This window comes from Anser brachyrhynchus (genome assembly GCF_964034855.1).
Source record: "Anser brachyrhynchus genome assembly, chromosome: 12".
In the NCBI taxonomy this organism is placed as follows: domain Eukaryota; kingdom Metazoa; phylum Chordata; class Aves; order Anseriformes; family Anatidae; genus Anser; species Anser brachyrhynchus.
Genome location: NC_137707.1, coordinates 17,485,622 through 17,510,648, shown reverse-complemented (window position 1 = coordinate 17,510,648; position 25,027 = coordinate 17,485,622). Strand labels below are relative to the sequence as shown.

The following is a 25,027-nucleotide window of genomic DNA, read 5'->3' as shown; positions in this document are numbered from 1 at the left end:
TTATATGAAAAGAAGAAATGTTATATTCATTACAGAGGAAAATCTAGTAATAAAAAGTATTACCTGCATTTATAGCCCTTGTAACCTAATTTTTGTGACAAAGCAAAGAAGTAAAAACATTTCTTTCTGCCTTTCAGTGACCCCTATAAGAAACCCCCCACGGAGTCATTTAGGATAGTAATTTCACTGAAAATATATGCAGCTTTACTTTGCTTGCTCTTTTTAAATTAATAATCCTTACCAATGATAAATTTGAAAGTTTTTAAAGACATTTGCAAAAGCACCCTCAAATTAGTAAGCAATTAAAACAAATAACAACTTAAAAGACATTTTCCACAACATAAAAATGTGACAGAACATGGAGCTGTGTTGTTCAAACGTTAAAACTGTACATAAAATACCCCTTCAATATATGCTGCCAGTAAAAACCAAGGCAAAGCAGGTCATTAAAATGTCAGACTTGGGGCAGAGTGGAAAAAATGCTGCGTTTAAAAGTAAACATGTAGACCTTCTATAATTATTTCCCCTTAAAGTTAACTGTTCAAAAAAAAAAAAGGCACACTTTCTGCCAAACAAACAGCTCTGCATCATTGGGATGAAGAATCAAACTCTAGTCCTAGCCATGTTCCAAAGGGAAACTAGGGAGTTTTTTGGGCTCTTTATACAATCTGTGAATGTCAACTTCAGGTATGAAATGTCATTCTCATTTATCCAGTTTTTCTAAAGCAGAAACAGAGTGGTATGTTCAAGCCATTAATTCATGCGTCATTCATGCTAAGGCTGACTGTGAATAATGGGAGCATCAGAAAACTTGAGAGCCCCATGTTCAACAGGGGTAGCCCTGGGAAGATACCCAAGGGCTTCCACTGACCAGTAAAAAGACTTCCACGTTACAGTTGTGATGATAGTATCCAAATGCAGGGTTTTAGCACTGCTGTAAAGAGCTCAGGCTAGAAAACTGCCCAATCCTTCTTCTCACGTGAACTAAAACTGCCCTTGAAACTTGTAGATTATTTAGTTAGCGTAAAAGAGACCCCTACACTAGTTATGGGGCGCTGGAAGCCATACTAATGCTGCTTAGCTGAATTAATTTATTCTGCAGTCCAGAGCAGATAAATTGAGATAGTAAAAATAAAACCAGTGAGATACAATGTTTCTGTACTGAAAATAGAAAGGTTGTATTCTGCTGTCACTTTTCCTATTCTCAGAGTTTTTTGAGCCAGTAACAAAGACTGATGAGCCAGAAGGATATCAATCACATTCCAGTTTTGTTTCCCTCCGACTGCAAAAAAGTGCATCATGGCCCTGAAGAAAAAATGTCATTAATTTTGTGTATTTCAAGCAAAGTGTTTGCATATGAAGTCGGTATAATATCTGCACTGTGTCTTTTACGGAGCTGAATTCCTAAACGAGGTCTAAAAGGTGGCAATGCCCTAGTAACAATCGTGTCCAGGAGGCACAATTCCACATTAACTGGACAAGTGCATAAGTGAACAACACCGCTGATGTACACAAAGTTATTCCAGATTAACTGGTTTCACCAAAAAACTAGAGGGCTCATAAAACTAAGATAAATTTTATGATTAGAAAATAAAAAGGCTGTTGCTTACAACTTGAATTTCTATGCTAAAATCCACCCCCAGGCAGTTTCTAAGACTGCCACTGAAGTCCATGCAGACATACAGGTATCTGCTTTTGTCCTCTAACATCTCCATATCTCCCTTCCCTAAAACTAACAAATGCCACCACTGAAAGTACAGGCTGTCAGGTTTACAATCAGCGATTAAAACCAACATTCCTGTTTTCCATCTGATAAGAGCAGAGCTCAAAGTGGAGAGACAATGGGGAAACACAAAGGAGCACTGAGAACGTTTATTTAACTATTCATTTTTGTTTAAACTAGTTTCTGCAATGCAAATGTTTTTAAGATAGAAAGCAAGCCTGTAATCATGGTTTAAGACATGTTATACTCAAAATACACAGACTATGGAAGAATATTCATCTTCATAATTCTGCTTTCTTTTTCTAGTTTCCAGTATTTTACATAGGATAACCAATTATGTCAGAAGGTAGAGCACTTGACTAAGTTTTAGTCTCATATAATTGCCTCAGCGGAAAAACAAAGACTTGCAACTTTTAGACAGCTGTGGTTTGACAACTATTAATGTCAGATCTATTATGATCAATACTTTGTCAGTATGTATGGTAAGTATTTCTTAGTCATCAGATTACAATTGTAACTCTACTAAAACAGGTAGAGCATACAGTGTATATATATATATATTATTTGCTAGCTCTATGGTTTTCATTCAATGATAAAAAATAATACTTAAACAGTAATTACATTAGATGGTGTAAAGATGATACCTGGTTAGTTAAAGTCTTCAAGTAAAAATTCACAACTTTTTGAACAGATTTTAAACCAACATGGTGGCTCTAGCCCATTCCAATATCTTGCATCATTTCACTGAGCCATTTTGATGCAGTAATAGGAGCCAAAAGCCAGGTTTAATGTATCATGGAACCATGGCTTGTGACCCTTGGCCTTAATGAAGTCAGCACACCATGAACCTAGAGAACTGGTACTTAATTTAAATGGCAGGTTTCTTTTCCTGCTGTCAACAAATATCCAGGATGATGGTCCTGGTTCAGTAAGATTTACTAGTCTTATGACATGTCAGAAGGTGTTGTTTTTTTTTTCCTTAAAAGTAAGCAAAATGTTATTTTTACCTGTGTTCTTTATGCACAATTGTCTTCAATCAGTAGTGAGGATTCTAGAGCTGGTTTTCAGGTTTCACTGTGGGTTCTTGAACCTAGATAAAAACAATGGAATAGCTTTCTCAGGAAGTGCTAGCTTACTTGCTGTTCACTGCGAAAATGCTAAAAGCTGGTTCTTCACTGATTTATTATCTAACTTCTGTTACTCTCTTCCTGGCTACAGGCTATAACCAACAGCCAATTCTCCATTATCAAGCTAAGAATAATAGATGCAGTTTGAAAGTACACTCATTCAATATTTCACAGATTAAGATCTTCAAAAACTTATCATAGATAGTCTGAATTTCTGTGCCACAATCCAAGAAAATATCTTAGAAAGATGCTATTCAAGACTATTTGGCTTTGATTGCTAAGGAGTCTAAGAATATAAAAGTATGTTCAGACCTGAAATAATCTGCAACAACTTGACATAAGAAATGAGTGGTGGTTTTTTTTTTGTTTGTTTTTTTAATTTTCTTTTGTTCTATCTGTCCTCTATTTTCTCTTACCAGTACGTGAACATACTGGCACTCCCACCAACTTTCCCATTCCCTGACTCCACATTCCCCATTCTCAGTCTTGTCTTCTGGAATGCTGCTGCCACTCAAGGCCCCAGAAAGCCCTGGAATGAATTGTTCTCACAGACTTGTTTGCCTTTAGTTGTTAGATCCCATCCTGACCTACCCCAAAATAGCTGTTCCACATTCTCTTTAAGAAATTTCATCCCCTTTTCAATACCACCTAGTGATTCTAGCAAGGATGACCATGACCTTCTAAAATAATAGTAGAAACCGCCCTTCTTGCTAACTCCCAGAGGACATGCTTCCCTCGAAGTGCTAGAGCAGTATTATGGGAGAGAGGAAAAGAACCAGGGGAGATGATGCCTGCAGGAGCTGTAATGTGGACACCTGTGGATATTAGGAAAAAGGCAAATAATACCATTTTCCTCATGTTACTTTCTTTTGCTCATTTCAGTTCTAAGTGATCCCACTCTTTCCTTCTGTCCCTAGTTTTAATTATTAGCTCCAGCTCATAGTTCTTATCCCTTTGGTCTCTTCCTGTTTCCTTTTGTTTCTCTGTATTTTCTTCTAATTTGCAATTTCAGCGGTGACTGTAAAACAGGTGGTCAATCTTTACATTATACAGAAATTTGGATGTTAGCTCCAAACACTGTGCAAATGGACCTATTGCAGAGCCAAAGCAGGGCACAGACAAGTGGCTTCCTGCTATTATTTCCATAGCACAGACTCAATTGACACAAGAATGGAGGCAACCCCCTGAGAGTCAGTCCTCAGGCCTGTACATACATAATTTCCAGACACCCAGCAGCAAAACTATACCTCACCTCCTTAAAAGCCATCTACATACATATTTTGAGATCTAAGAGGAATCTTCTTAGACGCATGTAACAAACACAGCTCAATACTCTCCCCCTGCCCAACGACCACCACATGCACTATCGTCTTTATACAGGGCACCTGTAACTTTGTGATGTAACCAGGACATAACCCAGGGATGAACTATAATAAATCATGGACATCAAGCTACTTTGTTGTTGTAACCAATTCAGAGTTTTTTTTTGTTGTTGTTGTTCTTGTTGTTTGTTTGTAAGACTGCTAATCAGCAAGGTGCCTAGGGCTCTCTCCCTGTAACTCACATTTCCTGGCATTTCCTTTTTACTTTCTCAATTCTTGTTAACTCTGAAGATCGTGGGACTATTTGTTTAATTGACACGTACTCAAACTGGCATTGCCACCGGAGCAAGGAATCTCACCTACCTTGCCCACAGGTATTTATTTCCTCAGTGTTACCCCCATACTGTGGAAGGGCAGGCATTCCCATAGCAATGTAGCAAATTTATACAGCAAGTTAACACAATATTAAAAAAAAAAGTCCAAATAGCAGCAAGTTGACCAGTGAATGGACAGGGAATAGACTCTGTGGGCAAGGAAAGCTGGAGCATGTGCAGGCAGCATAGGACACCTGCACTCACTAGCCTTTTAACCCAGCACAGGAACTGCAGAGCAGTTTGTCTGCCCACAGCCGCAAGTAATCTGGCTGATTTTCACCAATTACAGAAAGGGAGAGATTAGGGATAATCTCTGTGGTCAGCCAGTAGAACAGGGGAGTTGCGAACTTCTACCAAGGGATGGTGATAAAACATTTCCAGTCAAAACAGCTGCTTATAGATGTAACATTTGGCATTAACAAAACATGGCTTGAAAAAAAACAGATTGCCTGAAATATTTTCAAAAATGTGCACATGATCACTTTTGCCAGAGGACACATGGTGTTGTATCTCTACAATCAGTGGTATGAACTGTTCATGCAGACATCTTTAACTGGCACAGTTATAGCTGGAAAAGTGGCTACCCGTGCCTTCCCTTCCCCTTTGGTGTTAACTCAGTCATTCTGCCTGTCTCTGCTAAAATCAATAGGTGATGTCACGCAGCCCCGTGCCATGTAAACTGCTCAGCAGCTTTAAATGCTGTGCTGAGGTTTAGAGATCTATAGATGACCTCCTCTTGTTTCTTGCCCTCATATTGGGAGAACACCTCATAAGGAATAGAATGATCTGATTTGCCTTCATTTATGTTGTCGTTACATTACTGAAGTTCAAAATCAGTATTTTGAAGCAACAGTTAGAAATTTAGCAGTGTTCCTGCATGAGCTGTCATCACCATCTGCACTGCCATTGACTTTTCCTATGTGATCCAGCTGAAAAATAACCCAGCAGAAAAAGAAAAAAAATATTTTTTGTTAGATTAGTTTGAGTCCAGTTCTCTGCGTCTGTGCAAACGCTTCTGTTGGAACAAGGCAAGAGAAGCAGCAGGGGCCGGAGCTGCTGCAGAAATGCAAGAGTAGCCACATTCCTTGATATTTGAGTAGACAGCCAGCCTGACAAAGTAAAATATTTTTAGGTGGATTCTAACTTTTTTTATCATTCTTTTTTCACATTCATAATAGAACTGACCCACAAAAAATGGTGTTTTTCCGGTGGATCTGTTCACACAATACTTTATGTTGGCAGTTCATTTCTCTCTTAGTCATGTTTTCGGTTTTTCTTTAGCAGATGTTTACAATTACTCCTTAAAATGTTTCCATTTTCTGTGATCATTGAATGTGAATGAGGTGACATTTTTAAAAATAATTGTAGCTTTTTTTTTCTGGCCAGGAACCATGTTGTTAGATTCAAATAGTCTTTGTATTTTCAACTGTGGTAAAAGTCTTTGTAACAGCAGCATCTGCACCAGTCTGCCTACCCTTTTTTTTTTTTTTTGGCCAAAATCAAGTGTTATTTGTCATTACCTGAATATATCTTGTATCTGGGAATCAGATGCGTATATGACTTTTCATTTAACCTTAAATACATCAGGCCTAATGTCCTGATTTTGTACTTGAGAATTTCTTGGAGGACTGCAGAACAAATGGTATTACAGAAGCCCAAGTTTCAGAAACGTGAAGGAAAGTTTCTTTGCTTTTCTTTCAGTCAGTTTTTTCATTTGTTTTTATTGACCTCAATTTAGATCAAAGTTCTCACAAATAATTGCCATGTTGCCAACACCTGCAATTACGTTGCAATGTTTGCAGTGCTCCAAACTTGCTTCAAACCCAGCTCTGGGGAGTTGTGCAAATTGTTTAAAAGCTCATCTGTTTCTTCTTTTTTCTACTTCTGTTCCAACAAATATATTTTCCAGTTGCAGATGAAAATATTAGAATGTCATACATTTAACATGAAGGCTCCAAAAAGTGCCACATATATATTTTAAAAGATATATTTTTTAACAAAGTCTCGTGACTTTTGGAGTGCTGACTCATGATTTCTGCATGCTTGACATCAGCAATACCACAACTGAGAGAAAATCTTTGTGAAAGATTCCTTTCTAGTCCTCTTGAGACAAAGGGATCCTCCAAGAAAAAAAAAAACAGAAACAACTGTTTCTTATTCATGATAGTTCACAGTTAAAAACAAGCAGAAAAAACAACCTTTAAAGTGAACAATCTAAAATATGTGCCAAACCATTCATGCTTGCTTTCTGCACCATAAAGACTGAAAAAAGGTACAAACACTTTTTTCTTTTCTTTGTTAGGATGCTATTAAATTATATACTGTACTAAAACTAAACCTCTAGTATAATTTAATATTTTTCAACAAACAGCTTATTTTAATATGGCAGATTCCTCCCTCTTTCTTGTCAAGCAAGAAACCTGGCATTAGGGACAGAAAATGACTTATTCATTAATGACCATACATTATTTTTAATTATATTGTGATTTTTTTGTCTGTTTGTTTCCATTGAAGAAATGCAGCAATTTTATGATTGTGTTCCTTCTGCTTAATTAAAAGATGTTTTCCTTTACTAGGAATAAAAAAGTCAGGGAGAAAGGAAAATTCACTGACAAAAAAAAGTCTTTTTTGCTATTAAACGAGAACTTTGGCCTATAAATTAATGCACTTCTGTTGAAGCACACTAGTTAATCCCTTAACTCAAGCTTCTGCTTGTTGAAAACAATTAGAAATATTCCTCATTCCTGATATTACAGAAGATAATCAATAGCTATCATTAACATTGCTGTTAGCAGTAATAGAGAGAATATAATAAAAGTAAAAATTTGATTCTGGAACTGGCTGGTTTAGTAATCAAAACTAGAATCCTTTATCAGGCAAAACTTCTAATTAATTCCAAATAGTTTTACTACATTAAGACTCCAGGATAAATTGCTTGTGGGTGGGATAAAAATGGTTGGTATGTGCCTGTATTAGAATTAACATTTTTGGCAGAGTCTTTCAGAGGCAAATCAGGTCAAAGGATGATTTACAAAACTGTCATTGTCATATGGCATTAATTTGATAGCTCATTTCAATTGACATCTGTGAGAAACAGTTGGACATGCTGCTTCTCTTGCATTAACCAGACTTTCTAATTAATTATGCAAAGATGAAAACAAACACAAAATTAGACTGAAAAGTAAAACTATACTCAAGTGAAGGCACACCTTACCCAAAAAAATCACATTAGAACTGTCTAAATCTGTATTTTGTTACAACTCACCTTTGAATAGCTGTTTTTTATTAATATGGGAGGAATCACGCAAAAACATCAGAATCATCATTAACTGAGTATTGCTCAGCACATAATGTGAAGCCTTCCCTGGCACCACAGATGACTCCTTTTTTCTCCATGCATCTATTTTACATACAAACATGAATAAAAACACTATTACTATTTCTAAATACTAATATTTCTAATACCATTACTACCTGTGCATTATTACTTCTATTACTACTTCTAATACTACGTATTACTACTTAAGCCTTATTACTTCCTCACCATTAGTCTTTTGGAAAAGGTATTGAAATTAGAGAAAATTTAAATTGTTCACCAAGCTGTATCTCATTAATAGTGGACTACAAAATAAGTTATTTGACATTTGCTTTACCAATCCTTTAGCTGATTACAAAACTCATGCTGGGTCTCTAAACATCAGTAAGCATAAAACCAGTTTAAGAAACCCAAAGCATCACTTCGTAACTGTTCCTTAATAATACTATCTCATGTTTGTAGCAATATTTATAACCCCTTATTTACCCAGAAGCTATCTTTTTTTTTCCTTAAATTTGGTATCATATTTTCATGTTATTTCAGAGAAATATATCTGTATAGAAAACATTCCCAATTTTTTAATGTTATCGCTTGGCAAGGTGGCATTAGGACAAACAAACTTCAAGTATAGTAATACTAACTAAAGGGTTTGGTGTTTTTTTGTGAGATATGCATAAATAAGATGATGCTGTGTTATTCAATCAAGATGGAGAAAAAAATCCTTATGAGATAATTTATAGAGCATTTCAACAGTCTTAATAATACTTGAGCTATGAGATATGAGATCTTTTCTTTGGGGGCTATTTCACCCCAGAATCAAAATCGTATTACAAGATCTCAAACCATCAGCCTTTCCCCTTTTTCCAATACAAAAAAAAAGTCTTTAAAGTCTTCAGCTCAGCTTGTTCTTCCATTATACACTGCATCAGTCGATTCACGTACAGAATCTCAGGGAGGAGAGCAATTATTTCTGAACATATATCACTTTGCAAAAAAAAATGTAAAGATTACTTACATGTTTAGTATGCTTTCTGGAAATGACTCTATGCCTGAAATCAGGGTTATCCTGGAATTAAAAAAAAAAATTAAAAATGTAATACTAGTTCTTGGCTATACAGATTGTTGATGTAGATATGGGGTGGTGTAGACTGAAAGGACTGTTTGTTGACTGTTTCTTTCTGACATAGTATATGAAACGCATTCTGAGGTGGTCTGCTGGTTGCCTGCAGTGCAAGAGAAGAAACCGTTTCCCTTTTGATGTATAATTTGGCTTCTGGTTTTTGTTTTGCTTTCCTTAGAGCACTGAAGGCAGACCATGACTGGAACTGGTAGAGGATGTCAGACTGAAATGCAGTTGCTCTCACTACCAGAGTGTCTAGCTGGGGTGTCTTCCTCACATTAAATCAACCTTCAGATGTGAGGTCAATGAAGCATTTCCCCAGGTCAGATCAGTATGAACTATTAGATTTGTTGTTGTTGTCGATTTTGCTTAGCTCAGGAGGTTTGAATTAACTAAAATAATTTGAGAATTTTGCCTCCCAAACTGTAAGTGAATGAGTCCAAAAGCAAAATAGTTAGGAAATGAGCCTGTTTACAGAGATGAAGTAAAAAAGTTCTCTTTCTGTCCTCATATGTACCACATGCAGAGCTATTTATGTTGTTATGCTTTCAAACAAAATCTGTGCCAAGTTCCAAAGACTGTATCATAGTCATTTATTGCATTATGTTATCAAAGCTGCCAAACTATCAAAATAATTTTCCAAAAGCCTTGTATTTATAATACTAAGATTCTGATCAAGTATCCTCCGAATAAAGGTCTCTGTAACAGTGCATATGTATGCAATTGTAACGACTTATCAGAAGAGTAACTCCATCACTCCGTGACTGAAAACACCATATCTCAATTCATTTTTCACAGCCAAGCCCATTTGTCCAGCACCCAGCACAAAGTATAAAGACGATGTCTGTTGTCTTGTGCATCAGAAACAGCTTCTAGGAACGCAGAGGGAGGAGGCATTGTGGTAAGCAGCCAAACTAGCCTATTCCTGGCTGTCACACGTCAGGGCAAGGAGTTTCTGTATTGCCCAATGGTTAACAAAGTGGCCAGTAAGCATGATGACTTCTGAAGTTCCTACGTTAGAATCTGAAGAACAGAAACGTATGTGGTTGTGTTTGGACACACTTTGCATTTGATTCTCTCCTGCTATGAACGGACCGGTGGCATTCCATGATTCTCCCCTTGGACAGATATCCCAAGGTTCCAGCTTGTGGACTCAAATCTGCTTCTTTCATTCACAACACATCACCTTTAGCCGTGAAGAATCCCGTTTAAATTAAATAACTCACTGGATTAGATTATGAACTTCCATGACTTACTGACTATCAATTATTTGCATGAATAATCGCAACTATGATATTGCAACTACTTAGGGTGAATAAAGACTCCCAGTCTTGCCAAAAGACATCCGACCTTGGACTATCTTTTACTGAAAAAGCTATGTTAAATTGACTGACACTGAAATAACTGTTTTGACAAGTCAAGGCAGTACAAGAAAATAAAATGGACTTGAACATGTTTTCCATAAGAACATATCATCCATACATATCAACAGCCTAAAGAGGATGCAAAGGCAGTACAAAGACAAGGTACTCTTGCACGGTCTATCTTTTCATTATTGACAACATATGTCGAAATACAGCCCCTCAGAATAAGAATGGAAATATTTCAATTGTGTACAGGTATTCGTGCTAGCAGCAGAAAACACAAACGTACGGTATTTCCTTGGTATATTTTGTAGCACACTGCAATAGCTTAATATTGTTAGCTGGCAATCAACATAAGTACATGAATCCTCTAATTATCATATAACTTACAGTACCAGTTAGTCTGGCAAACATATGTAAGCATGTGCTTATCCTATAGCTGTACAGTGGTTTGTTTTCTGTAATACAATAAACAGCCATTTACAGATAAAGATAATAAAGCGTGTTGAACCTCTAGCAGTGTCATATATCACTGAAATTACTGGGACTCAGCATAAGATTAAATTGACAAATCCTGGCCCATCTACTTTATTAGCATTCTTTTTCCAGGGATTTAGTAACCAACCACTACCTACAGACCCTTGCAATGAATTCAGCTACAAAGCACTTCTGCCTCACGGTATAAACAAACAGCTTGCCAACAAACTGGCATTTCACAGATGATTCTCTCGTGTTCTCAAGAAACGGGTAAAACAGTTGTGATGAAATGTCTACAGAAATATTGGCAGATAAGAGCTGAGCGAGTGAATCAGCAGGAAATTGTAATCATCTTAGTCTGCACTAACGCTTCGAAAATCCGGATATTTCTTTCATCTGCCTTTGGGAGAACTAAAGGCAAGATTTTATTAATTAACCTATCAAATAACATTTTATTAATTAAGAAATTATTTGAATATATCTAAAAAACAGATACTGATTGAAAAGTTTGGACAGAAGCGTCTACACAGGAATGATGCAAATTAGTCTCCACTTTCTTCAGAGTTATTTCCTTATATTTGATAGATTTTTTAAAAAAAGTTAGGTCAGGATAAGCAGTATGTGCACTTAAAGTCTCTTAGGCATTCTAAAAGAATATCTTTTGAAAACTGATGGCAATCTCATGCACTACCTAATTCAGGTTTCCTGTTTTGCTCAACTGTTAATATATACATAGAAATTAGAATTACAGGGTCCATAGGAGGCCCTGTGCCCCAACTCTTAATCACTGCTAAATGTTCCCCAAAGCTGGAATCACTACCAACTTTCTATGCTTCTATGCAGGGAGAGGAGAAAACTCATCATGAAGTCTTCTCCCCACAGAGAATTACATGGGAAGGCTGGATCCTACCCAACACACACTTTATTTTATACTCATCTCTCTTTTTATATTCCAGGTCATGAACAAAAAATGTTGGAACTAGAAAGAGTTGAACACATCCATGTGACTTTGTCTGGTTTGTTTTTCTTTATTGTCTTAATGCAAAACATTATCATTAATCAGCTCATCTATGTACCCACCCTGATGAGACCCTACAATCAGGATACCTCTTTGACAACTATTTTGACTGGATGTTTTAAAAAGCTATGTTAAAATCCTCTTAAAACTGCTTAAGATTTTTATCTGAGGGGACTTGATTTGGTCAGGGACTTTTGCTTTCCCTCATAAAGCCACCATATATTAATTATATAAAATCAACTAAATATATAGGTGCTTTTTCTGTTTAGTTAAGGTGGCAAACAGCCGTATGAAGAAGTGTCTGCAAGGCTCTGGCAGACACTACTTCATGCAACTTTCATGACTGCATTTACTTCTAATTGATCCTGCAGTACTGTGCCCCTTATGGAGTGTTTTAAATCAATGTCAGCCATAAAGTAGTACTAAACTGTACAAGATCCTTTTTTTTTTTTTCTGGTTGCAGTTAAAGATAACTTATTTATGAGGACATGAGTAAAACTAAGTATATGAATGTAAACATGGCCCAAACTTTCAGAACGATTCCTTTATTTCACAGGTTGGAGAATATCAGGCATCAAAGCATGGATCTTTTCCATTTTCCATCATGAAAGACTCCACAGGGCCCCATGAATGCTTCCCCTTCCCTTATTCCCCCCCCCCCCCCCATCCCTTTATTAGCTGGATACTACACTGATTTTCTCATTACCTAATGCAGCGTCCAAATAGACTGGAAGGGAGGCTCTTCCAAAACGTGCAGTGTTCTGGCATTCACCCAGCATTTCCGTATTACCATATAAGCTCTGTTAGTGAAGACATGCGTGATCCTCACCAGAACAAGCAAGACTTCTCAGCCCACAACTCCCAGCATGCACATTACTAGTAGCTCCTGAATACAATTGCTTCAGTGGAGTTATTCCTCATTAACTTCATTTGTGAATATTTTTAATCCACTGTCTCTGTGCAGTAAGAATGATGATTCAGGGAGTGGTTGTGGATCACTCCATCAACCAGATCCCTTTATTCTGGGGTAGCTTCATATGTACTTCACAGCCTGAAGTACCTCCAAAGCATCATTGTAAACACAAGGCTTGTTCTTATTGGAGAATTAAATAGTCCAAAATCCTAACTGAGTTTGCAATGACCACTGTATTTGGGTTAGTTATACAAAGTTAATTATTCAAAAACATAATTATAATTTATCAATAATAATATCAAGGAAAGAGAATGCATGGTGGAATTAGTGAAATCATGCTATGATCATGCTAGTCTGATAACTCAAGAAACCTCAGTATTGCTGACATAGAATAAGTGAAAAATAATGAAGCATAAGAATGCTATTCAGCCTTTATAAACTACATTTTTCCTTTCAGATCCTCATAGAAATTAGGAGGGAGTGTAAATCAGTATGACAGACATCGAAATCTCATCAAGATCAATATGAAAAAAATAAAGATTGTGATTTAACTATAGGCTATTAGGGCTCATGAGTTCTAAACAAAGGTAAAAGACTACACTGAAACAAATTAAATGATTATACAAAGAGAACTCATTAATTTACTTGATTTTCCCTTTTACGGATTAAATTTCACACTTTTGGAAGTTCCTCCCTCCTCCCCAGTCAGAGCATAAATTTTACAATTCACCTAAACAGAGAATTTTTCTTCTCTAGAAATTTCAGAGCTCCACACATTAAGTACCTGACACACGATTCCACTGGCACAGTGCAGTTTGCCTCTGAGAATGAAGCATACGATCAGGAGCTCAGCACTAATATATTCCTCTAACCTGAGTTCAACATGAATCTCATGGACGATGTTGCATTCACCTGAATTCACTGTCAATTGCAATGTCTTTATAAAGTCTCCATCCTGTATTTGACAGCACAGCTCCAAGTGCTTGAAACTTTTACCACAACTCTTCTTTGAAGGGCAAATTCCACTTATCAGGCAACCTGTGAAGTAAAGTTAATACAAGCCCAGCATTTGTTTGGCCTCACAAGGGATGATGTGCAGGGGGCCTGCTGTGCATACAGCAGTAACAGAGCCAAAAATTCCTACTGTGTTTGAATAACTAGCTTATTTTTGAGCCAGAGATGGTTCTTTTATATCTTAACTTAAAATACAACATATCTTTACAGCATTTTTTTTTTAAATATTAATAGTTTTTGTAAGCTACTCAAAAGAACGATACCAGGTTTGGCCCCAACCCAGCAAAGCACATGTTTAACCTTCTGCATGTCACTAGTTTCTGAAATCAATGGGACTGCTTGCAGCCTGAGAGTAAATCATGTGCTTCAGTGCCTTCCCACAATAGGACCTTTACAATTGTTTTCTTCTGTACAGATAATTCTAGGAACCTTCACTGAACCTCAATGGCTTTCACATATGATGAAGAATCTCTGCTATAGGTAGGAGGAAACCTTGCTAAACACCTCTTTTTACGGCTTTATAACCTTGTGTCCTATTTCTTTGTCAACCTGATACCAGAATATAAACCTTGTTGGATGCCTAGATTAATTATAAGCAGAGGGAGTTAAATGCATGTACAAAAGCAGAGCCTTTCCTGGTGAGGAGGATAGACATACAATAAAACAGCTGCAGATACATAAATTATATGTGCAACAAATAAAGTGTCTGACTTGCTCTGATGCTGAAGAAAACAAAACAGCAACAAACCACTATTTCTTTTTCCAAGGAATGAAAGACTTGTATATTTCCAAGACTGCCTCTGAAGAGATTAGGATACAGAATTCCGTTCATGATAACTCTGTTAAAGGGGTTTTCTGCTCTTCAAACCATAACCATACAATGGCATAGAGACCCGGTACTGCTAACAGCTCCACACAAGGTGTGGCCTGACTGTGTGAAGATTAGTTGGTAGCATTTTGACTTGGAACACTGTGAGTGCCCCTGAATTACTGCAGACACCCTTAGAATACCAGGAGCTGCTACCACAGTTGATAATTTTACAAAATAAATATGTGTAATCTCTCTGTGAGAATACGATTATTGAAATTTGGATAGACTCAATCTAAAACGCACAGACTTGCAAGGAACTTTGAACAAGTAAAAATAAACGGGTGATTTTTTCCTAAGTATTGTTGTGGCTTGCACAGGCACCATCTAAATAAATGGCATCACTTATGTAAGAAAAATTAACCTTAAGTCTTTTGAATGCCAATCCATCTGTTTTTCTGCAGCAAAAGAAAAAGATTTGCCTCACCTACCTCTTGCTGGCTGAAGAGCGCTCTCCTATGAACAACCACAGTTTCTGATGAAATCTATTACATGCATTTAAGGTGAGAAAGTACTGCCTTCACCTTGGAGGAAAACCACTCTCACCTTTACCTCAGGCTGCCAAGCTGGCTTATGAAATAATGTTGTGCTCTCATCCTGAACACTATAACAACAACAACCCATCCTCACACAACTAGCAAATTTGATGGAGCTCTTCAGTAAGGATATGTAAGCAGATATCTGAGCAGCACTGGCTGAATTTATACCTATGGTCTCATTTTTTTTCAGTCGCACCTGCACCCACACATTAGCGCCTACACTGCTCCATCGAGCTGTGCTTGATCCTTGCCCCAGGTGGAAGCCCTGACTCCTCATTACTTACACTATCATTGCACAGGTGGCAAAGTGGCAAATCCTTCACAACTCCATTAATTTACCTGAGTCAGAGTTTAGGGTTGCTGCTTCTTTAGCATGGTATAAATACCCCTGTACCCTTACATCTGCAGCTGGGAAACATGCTGTTCTGCTGAGGAATTATTTGTGAACAGGATGTTGCCTGAGTATGCTGATGAAAATGAAACCAGTGCTCTTTTGCCTGGCCAGGGTTTGATTCGTCAGCTTCACCCTGCATCCTTTCTCAGGCAACAACATTGGAGGTTTGCAGGCACTAACTTCTCCATCCACGTAGCTTTTTGAAAACAGAGGGATGCTTTGAATTCACTGCGACAAGTAAAAACTAATTCCTAGCACCCAAATCCACCTCTGAGTTCAGTGATGTATTTCAGCCCCGCACGTCTGACATGCAGTAAAATATCAGCATCTTACAGTACCAGATACTAATTAGAAAAAGAAATGTGTTAGATGTCAGGCCTCAAGAAAGCAAACTTAACATTCTGACAGCAGCTGGAGAGTGATAGCCATAATCAAGCATTGTCCCTGCTTATATCTGTGCCAAACAACCTCACTTACTTCCAGCTAATTCTCCATCAGAGCTGATCTTTCTTTACGATTCCAAAGAAACACGTTGTCAGTTCCCACCTGCTGGCATTGCTAGAAATAAAACCACAGTTGATCGGATGCAATAGGTCAGCAGAATAGTGCATTGAACTGTTTGTGCTTCCAAGCTGCGTTACAGGGGATTCACTAACGTTTATTAACCCTTTCTCAAATCATGGGTTTTGTTATGCTTTCATAAAACGGCAAGATTTTGAGGATGAAAACACATCCTTTCAGGAATTTCAAAGGAAGCAAAATTTGGGCTTGCTGCCAGGCTAAAAGTTCGATATCATTTGAAAAACAAAATATATTAGAGAAGAAAGAAAATGCAGATGTCAGCCTAGTGACACAGAGTAATCTATTTGCTCAGTGCTTGTATTTTCCTACCAATTTTGTATTTTTCAAAAAGGACAATAAAAGAATTGTACTCACTGCTAATTAATGACAAGCTGGTAAAAGCATCTATCCATTGTTCCATTTATTTCTTCATTTCCAGCAGTTAACAGCCCTGTTCTGAAATGAATCAATGTCGTTTACACAATGCTGTCACCCCTATTGTTTCTTTATCATCCTTGCATTTTCATAAATCGGAGGTGTTAATCCCTTAATGGCTTCTCTCAGAGCTCTAAAATGTATGCAAAATGGTAATCCATCCCCTAAACAATTCACATTTACACAGGCACACTCTTAAATATGTTTACTATCAAAATGAATCCTTTGTTTGGATCTAACCCTGTTTGTTTTCTAAACACTGAAGCATAGCAGGTATGCAGCATCAAATTTTAATTAGTGACTATCAAGTAACCATGTCCTTTTAGAGATGTGGTTATCTTCAGAGGTGAAAGACTTTTTCTTTCTTTCTTTCTTTCTTTCCTTTATTTCTTCCTTCCTTCCTTTCTTTCAACAGTCATGTTATGTACATATGAATTTGAGTACATGCCTGTCAGGTGTTGAAGGAAAATCAAGGGCTCGATCCAAAGATTGCTAAGGGAAGGGAAAACTACATACTGACTGCCTTTAGTGGTCTTGGGTTTTTCCTAAGCTAGAAGCATTATATCCTCTCTTGCAGAGACTGGAAAAGAAAACTGTGAAGTTGATTCACAATATTTTAAAAGCAGCAGACTAGGCTTGCTGATAAACCGAATACCTTGGTATTCAGAAGTACAGTTAAGTCTGTGGTCAAATCTTTGCAAGACTGAGACAGCAAACTTGCTGGGACAGACCGCACCTTACTGTTAATGCAGCTGACAAGGAATCTGCCTTGGAGGCCGGACCACTGATCTGTTTGGAAACTTCTGTAGTCAGTACCAACAGAACATTCTTGTTCCCCAACACATTTTATAAGTTTTGAAAGTAAACCCTAGACAGCTTCAAGTCTTCATCCCTCTTAAATAGCACCTTTTTTTTGTTTTTCCATTAGGGTTTTAAAAAGGTCTCTATCAACGCCAGTGCTTCACATTCACTTCCCTAAGCCTGATTCAAAGTCGTTTGAATCAATGAATTTCACTTCATTGATATTGTATGGCTTTGGGCCAGCACCAGAATGAATTGCATTGGAACAACTTTCTAGGATTATATGCAAAGAAGTATAGGATAATTTTGCTTTTCCAGAATCAAAGTGAAAATCTTCTAAAGTAAGATTTCAAACATATTCTATTATATTCTAAAGAAAGTGCAGCTTGATGAGATATTATGCTGGCACTACAATCAAGATAAAAATGAAAAAAAAAACCAAACCAACAATTCACCATGAAACTGAAATGTCTGACAAATAGGCAGACAAGCATTTCAATAACTTAGAAAAAAGGAGCATCAGTGGTAATAAAAGCAGCAGTATGAATAAAAAACAAAACCAAAACAATACTTAAACATCACTTGTGTAGTTCTGTTTAATTCACTTTTGTTTCAAGTTGCAGACTATGTATTGCTTAGAAGTGACACTGAAGTTCTCCAACAATGTATAATTGTGTGATCCGTGCTGCTTAGAGCATGGATCCTTGGAGTACTGACACAGAGAGAGAGAAGATCAAGGCTTGGCCGTGACCGTAACATGCTGCTACACAGCAGGCAAACGGTGCAGTTGAGCAGCTGCACCAAGGCGGGCTGTGCTGCCTTTTCCCTTTATGCTTGTGTTTGACTTGTGTTAATCACCCATTGTTCTAGGTGGGAGAGCCAAATTAAAGGACGGGGTGATCGAATAGAGCTCCCATTCATCTACAGGAAGCAGGTCAGTTCAAATTCCAGTGCACTAGGAGGTGATAAACAGGATTAGAAGTATACCTGGAGAAGTGTATCATTTAGATTAGGCAATTTAGATTAGGCAAAGTTAGATTAGTTAAATTTAACTAAGCCTAAATAAAAATACTTTAAAGTCTTCCCAAAAGTTCAGCATCTGCCAGCACTAAACACCGAAGAAGGCTGGAATTCTGTGAATTCTCGTTGTGCAATGAATTTACAGCACCAGTTTTCAAGGGTAGAAGTACAGTGCAATGGGAGGATGAAAAGAGATGAATGGGAACAAAACAAAACAAAAAAAACAACTCCTTGAACATTTTTCTGTGTGCTGTTCTGGGATAATCTTCAGCATGTTCATGATTTACAAACTGTCAAATTAGATGGTCATTTCTTAATGACTTATAAGCGTGGAGCATGCTTATAAGCGTGGAGAGAAGTTTGACTCTCCAAAATCTTCAGCCCATCATGTATGCTGGGATCTTTCCCAATGAGGGAATTCTTTCACTTGGTTGTATCCAGGTGTATTGCCTCTCAAATCAAAACTAGTGAGTTTTGCAAATTTTATGAGAATGACCATTCTCAGAAGATTTCAAGCCTCAGCATTGAGGTTTTGGATAAACTTGTAATGTGAATCAAAAAGCATCACATACCATGAGCCACAGAGCTTGAAGGTTTGCCAGGCATTCCTTATTGTTCATGAACTCTGTGAGATCTGGGGACAGAAGCACATGCGTGTCTCCCAGGCAGGCAGTGGAGGTGGGATGATACACTTTGGCCCATGAACCCCTGAGTTAAATTAGCCTTTCATGGAAGCTTATGGACCAGTGAGCTGCACTAATACACCTTGGTGTAGTATTCTGATGACTTCCCTTAGGCTTCTGATGAGACATTTTTGAGGCTTTCAGGCTCCTATACCGATGTATCATCTTTTTTGTGATACACTGTCCTGGGATGGATAGCTGTGTTTTGTGGTGTGTGTGAGGACTGAACATATTTGATCAAATCAAGGTCATGACAAATTGTAAGCAAATTAATAAAAAAGGAGAAAAAGCAAGAGATCTGGATATGGTTTCAATCTACTGATGCAATTAAAATATTTTCAGGTTACAGAAAAGGATAATATGGTGCTGTGTTCCTTTTTTATTCCATTGTGCGTAGCTATCAAACATGACCTAAAAAATCAGCATTTCCTGTGACCTGACTTTTAAGTATTCCTTGTACAGCAAAGCAAACGGCAGCATTTTTGTGGCTATTGCAACTGTTCTAAGTCATGGAAAGGAGGCAGAATAATTGAACGTACATCATCATTTGCCAGAAGAGTCCCCAAGTATCCCACAATATATATTTTTCAAAGGTAGCCCCTGAAAATTTCATCTCTGAATAAGCTTAAACTGTGAGGCCTGGCAAAGTATTCCGAGTCTGGATTTTTAAAATCTAATTCTGTTGCAAACGCAACCACTCTGATTGTTTTGATTTAATCAAAACTGGCTGTTAAATCTCTAATTCTAATGTCTTTTCAATCTTTGCTCAAAGTGACACATATGTACTCTGTGACTGTGCATTATGAAGTTAACAACTTGTTATTTGGCCTATCAGTTGTTGAATATTCAGCCCCTTGTTGGAATTGTTCAAAATGTAAAACTAGTTCTGCCTTTATCATTCCTGTCTCTCAATTCATTCTTAGGGATCTCAGTTTTTCCAGAAATCAATTAAGAAAAATACAGAGATGTTGTATTTTTAACTTCTGAAGGTTTCCAGACTCTCTTTGTAGTTGAAGGAGGAAAAGAATTAGGAAAGAGAATAAATATATACTTTATCTTCCGGTGATAACCGAATACAGAAATATACCTATTTTTAAAGACTTTGTCAACAACAGAATTAAAGGATGCATAAATTATTTTAAGATAACCACAGGAGCTACCCATCAATTTATTTATTTATTTATTTATTTTTATGATTACTTGCTTTTCTTTGAAAACTGGAAGACTGAGTCCCACAGATATTAGTTCATATATATATATATTAATAATTGTGGAAGCTCATGGTGTCTTTAGGCCTCAGTTTAATCAGACAAAATAATTTTAATTCATGGACACTGTTCAACCCATTGAGAAAAAAAATGTTTACACAACAAGCCAATTACAGCTTATATTTAAAAGAACCTTCAAGAAATGAACATAAACATTTCATAATAAACATGAAGATTTTCATGTAAGGCTATCAAATGTGAAATCAAACCATTGTAATTAAGGCCATCCTAATAGTTTTGCAGAAATAAAAATTAAACCTCACAAATGTCACATCCAGCTATCCATGTGCATACTTAGCGGTCAGCCTGAATCGGGACTTTGTCAGCTGATTATTTCTGTAGTCAAACGCCTCTTTGATTAAATGAAACATTGCTTGAATATCATTGAATGGAATTAAAGAGAGACTATTTATTAAATTGTTCCTAGCTACCACCACTGTTGGGAACACTTTAAATCATTCTTGTTCATATTTGTATTTCTTTTTGTTTATCATTGAGAGCAGCTGTTACACATGGATAAAGTCAGCATTTCTGTATCATCTGTGTAATAAAAAATACTTGTGCCCTTTGTTTATCAAATCCTTAATCTCTCATGGATGAATTATCTACAGAATTTAGCTAGTTTGTTCATGATAGGTTTTATATTCTATCAAGCAAAATGGAAAAAATATTCTTAGCCACATAATGCAGGATTTTATAAGCCTGGCCTAAATCGTACTGAAATCAGTAGAGCCTCCTACAGGCTCGAGCAGGCTTTGGATTAAGCTCTAGATGTACATTAGCTTTAGTGACTCATGATTTTGATGTTATTTTTGTGTTCCCATATCAACTACCCAATAGGCTTGTTTGCTCCATCAATGCTAGCAATTTCTGGCCTCGGCTGGTCTATGTCTTCAATGAAAGGATCATGTCTACTCTTATTTAGCTTTGATTAACATCATTAACCTATCATACACTGAAGCGACTCACAGAGCAAATTGGTAAGCCAATTTCAGCAAGCAACATAAAGCAAAGAACAGCTTGGATTGTCAGATAAACATACCCAGAGGTGCAGTTAGGATGCTGAAATTATTAGGTGAATGATAGGAAGCCAAAAAATCAGTGAGCCACTTGAGCAGAGAGTATAAGCATAAATATCCAAAAGCATGCCACAGTGCATGCGTATTTTATGTTGATGTGCTAATACATTATCTGCTAAGGGTTTATTTAAACCATTTTTGAATTCCCTGCAATTCATTTATCTGCATAAAGGAAAGCCACTAACAGGACAGTTCCTTATGAACAAGCAACCCTGTATGTTTTCCACTGCTGTTTATAATTCTTCATGCTCATATCTATAATTCATGAGCAAACTGGTTCGTGAATGTTTCCATAAAGGTTGAACAAAGTATGGTGCTGTTAACACTCGCACTGTCATGCACAGAATCGAAATGTGCCCACTCTCATTCTATTCATCACAGCTCAAAGACATTTTGGCAATGATATTATCCAAATATTATTAAAACTTTGAACCCTGTCCCCATAAATTATAGCAAAATGGCTTCAGAGCCATTAGGCAAGGAGGATGTATGGGCTCCAGTTGCTTTGGAGTAATTATGTGCTTAAAAGGAAGCGTGGCTAAGCATTCTACCAGTAAAAAGAGAAAAGCTATGATCATTTGTTACTGCTTCAGTGCTGTACACAGTATTGCTCACACAGGTCAAGCCAACCTTACAGCAGGACAATTATCTGCCTAGAGAGACCAAACATCTGTTATTAAGTACGCAGAGGCACCACTGCAACATGCTAGAAATCTTGTCCACTTCATTGGTTTGGCTTACGATAATGTACTTCAAACACTTGGCTAACTCTGCACAACATCCCCCCTTTCTTATTGTTACTGCAACAGTTCAGCTTTGAAATATGCAGTACCTTCACTCCCCCATTACTTCCTTTAATATGCACACAGCTGTTAAAGATGCTGGTGTAACTTTAGATGAGTCGTTCTTTCTCTTCTCTTTTTTCTCTCCCCCCGCCCCACTCTCTTTTCTCTTCAAAATGTGTTTCGAGACGCTCTCATACATTTATAAGTTACCAACTGAGAGTCACTGTGCAGATAAGGAGGGGTGCACAGGGACACACAATTTTTGTATTACAAAACAAAGGCTGCATGATTTCAAACATTCCCTGTGCTGCCCAAAGAGGGGAGGAAGACCTTTTCACTCTATAGTTATGAAATATGTGCTTAAAACGAATAGCAGCAACGGAACAGATACCATTCTTCCTTTCCTTTCTTCTTTAAAATTAACTTTACAGTAGAAAGTTGATGAAAGAAAAAGAACCAGGAAAGGAGAGATGACTTGATTAGTGTCTAAGGAGATGGCTAAGTGGATATGTGATTGTAACTGAGACACCATGAACAGATGCAGCCAAAATCTATTCCAAGTGGATATTGTAAATCCATTCTGGGGTTTATTGATCCAAGGCTGATTGTTTTTCTGTGGTGAAAAATGTTACTTAACAAAGCTGGCACTCACTGAAAAACAGGTAGACCGATCCTCTCCTGTCAGATGGATTATTCACCTGATTCTGAGCTGTACACAACCTGCTCCACTTTTTAATAGCTTTGATGTTAATAGACAACGTTTTTTCCCCCCTCTGATAGAAATTGCAGATGTAACTGACACATTTGCTTTCACAGGGCATAGCAAGAACTCTAAAGAAGAGTAATGAAGGGGTGGCAGAGATGTCAGGGTTAGAAATTAGATCTATCTTATCTGTCTTGGGTTTTTCTAAGGCGTCTATCACAGTGCAGTAATCAAACCTCTGGAGGAGATGCTAGGTGGGAGAGCTACAGACATTAAAGATCCTAAAAATATTTTTTCTACAAGCTTTGATGAAAAATCTACAACTTCTGTATTTGCTTTATACACACTGTCTGTACTATTGTAAGAGGAGCTCATACAACTGGCAGATTTACACCATCCAAAGATTCTATCAGCATAAACTTCTCTTTAAAGAAATCCAGATTTCCGTATCTAAAGAGCAAATGAGAATAACACTGCACTGAAAAATGCAGGTCCACCATGCTGCATGCATAGGCAGAAAGATATAATAATAATAATAATAAGAAGAAGAAGAAGAAGAAGAAGAAGAAGAAGAAGAACTGGCTCTCAACAGAGAAAAGCAACTGTATGTGAATGACGATCTTATTGTGTAATCACCAGATTATTTTGCCCTTTAGCAGAATAAAAGCTTCAGAGGAAACGGTATACCTCATTGCTGTGATGTGTAGCTCACTTCAGCCATCCCTGTCTACATCCCTGTCTACATCATGCTCTCTTTTCAATATATATGCTTGCGAACAGAAGAGTGTGTCTTCTGTCTGAACTTTATATTCACTCATACATAGCCTCAAAGGAATTACAGAATCAGTTGAAAACATACCTTCAAAGGAAGGATTTTAGTTAACTTTTCTCAATTTCAAATTTGTTCATTCTAAAGTCAAGCTCATAAACTTCTTAGATATACTCTTCCTCTCATGGTTACAGCAGATGCTGTATCTATAATAGATATAATTATCAAACAATAAGCAAAGCATTTAACACCTAATACAAGAGGAGGTATTTGGGGCAAGTCTGAAATTGGGTGCACTGGCTAAGAGATTTGTTTTGCTAATCTAAGATGACACTCTTGGAAAGAATTGCAATCAAATGTGTACATTCCTTTGAACTGGTGTTGATTCTTATCAGTGATAAGCCTTGTAACATGTTCTGTATACTCACAGCAATGGTCTGAACAGAAGAAAGGAAACTGATCTTTTTGAATAAGCCCTTCAAGAGGGTATATTTCAAAAAGTTCATATATCTTTTCTAGAATTCTTTTGGCAAAGACATACACTGCAATATGCACTTGATTTAATTGGGACACACTTCACAAGTATCTGGGAATCATGAAAATTATCAACTCAAAAGAAACCTGTAAAATTCAAGGGTACTCTGCTTCAGTAAAAATAACTTTAATCATGCAAAGAGAAAAGGGGAACTTGCCTGCTGCTCTTCAAAGAAAGATATCTGCTGTGAAGACTGTTGCCACCACAGAGAAATGGTAATACTGTGCAGCCTCCAAGCCTCCTGACAATGGCAGCTGCAACACCTTACAAGCCAAAGACCAAAATTTGGATGAGAGACAGAGATGTCAGGGCATCACGGTCAAAATGATTTCAGAAATGACGCAGAAGTTGCATTGGATTGATTATATATAGTTAAAAAGCAAATTCAGGAGTACATCGCAAGTGAAACAAAATAGCACTTCTATAGCTTGCAGAGAAAGATGTACATTGAATAGAGAAAATACAGTAAATGGAATGAGATTCCTTCAGATGGAAACATGATCCTAATCATACTCAGAACTGATCCAGCTGGTCTTATTAAAACCTGTTATTAATAGCAAGATATTAGCAGCATTTTCCTGCCTGATGTATTTATAATCAGATCATTATTAAAGATGTAATTTTTTAAAATGTGGGTAATACCAAATATTGTTATTTAGCTAGCAACAGGCACTTTCAAAATACACACATAAATTCATACTATAGAAATCTGTAACAAGATTACAATTTCATATTATATTTGGTATTTTGAAAGACAAATAGATAAGGTAATTTTTAAAAGGAATTCTTTGAAGTTTAGAAGCATTTTCTATGGAATAT

The 25,027-nt window shown here is 37.0% G+C and overlaps 1 protein-coding gene across 1 annotated transcript in view; it reads right to left on the bottom strand.

Moving 5' to 3' along the window:
- The window catches only part of LOC308176757 (uncharacterized protein), a 320,082-nt gene that overhangs the window by 38,696 nt on the left and 256,359 nt on the right, over positions 1-25,027 (bottom strand). Inside the window, exons 8-10 of the mRNA XM_080552910.1 lie at positions 8,878-8,928; positions 7,812-7,946; positions 2,731-2,813 (exon numbers count right to left, since the gene is read on the bottom strand). The gene's annotated coding sequence lies outside the window, so the exon portion shown is untranslated. The remainder of the gene's footprint in view (positions 1-2,730; positions 2,814-7,811; positions 7,947-8,877; positions 8,929-25,027) is intronic.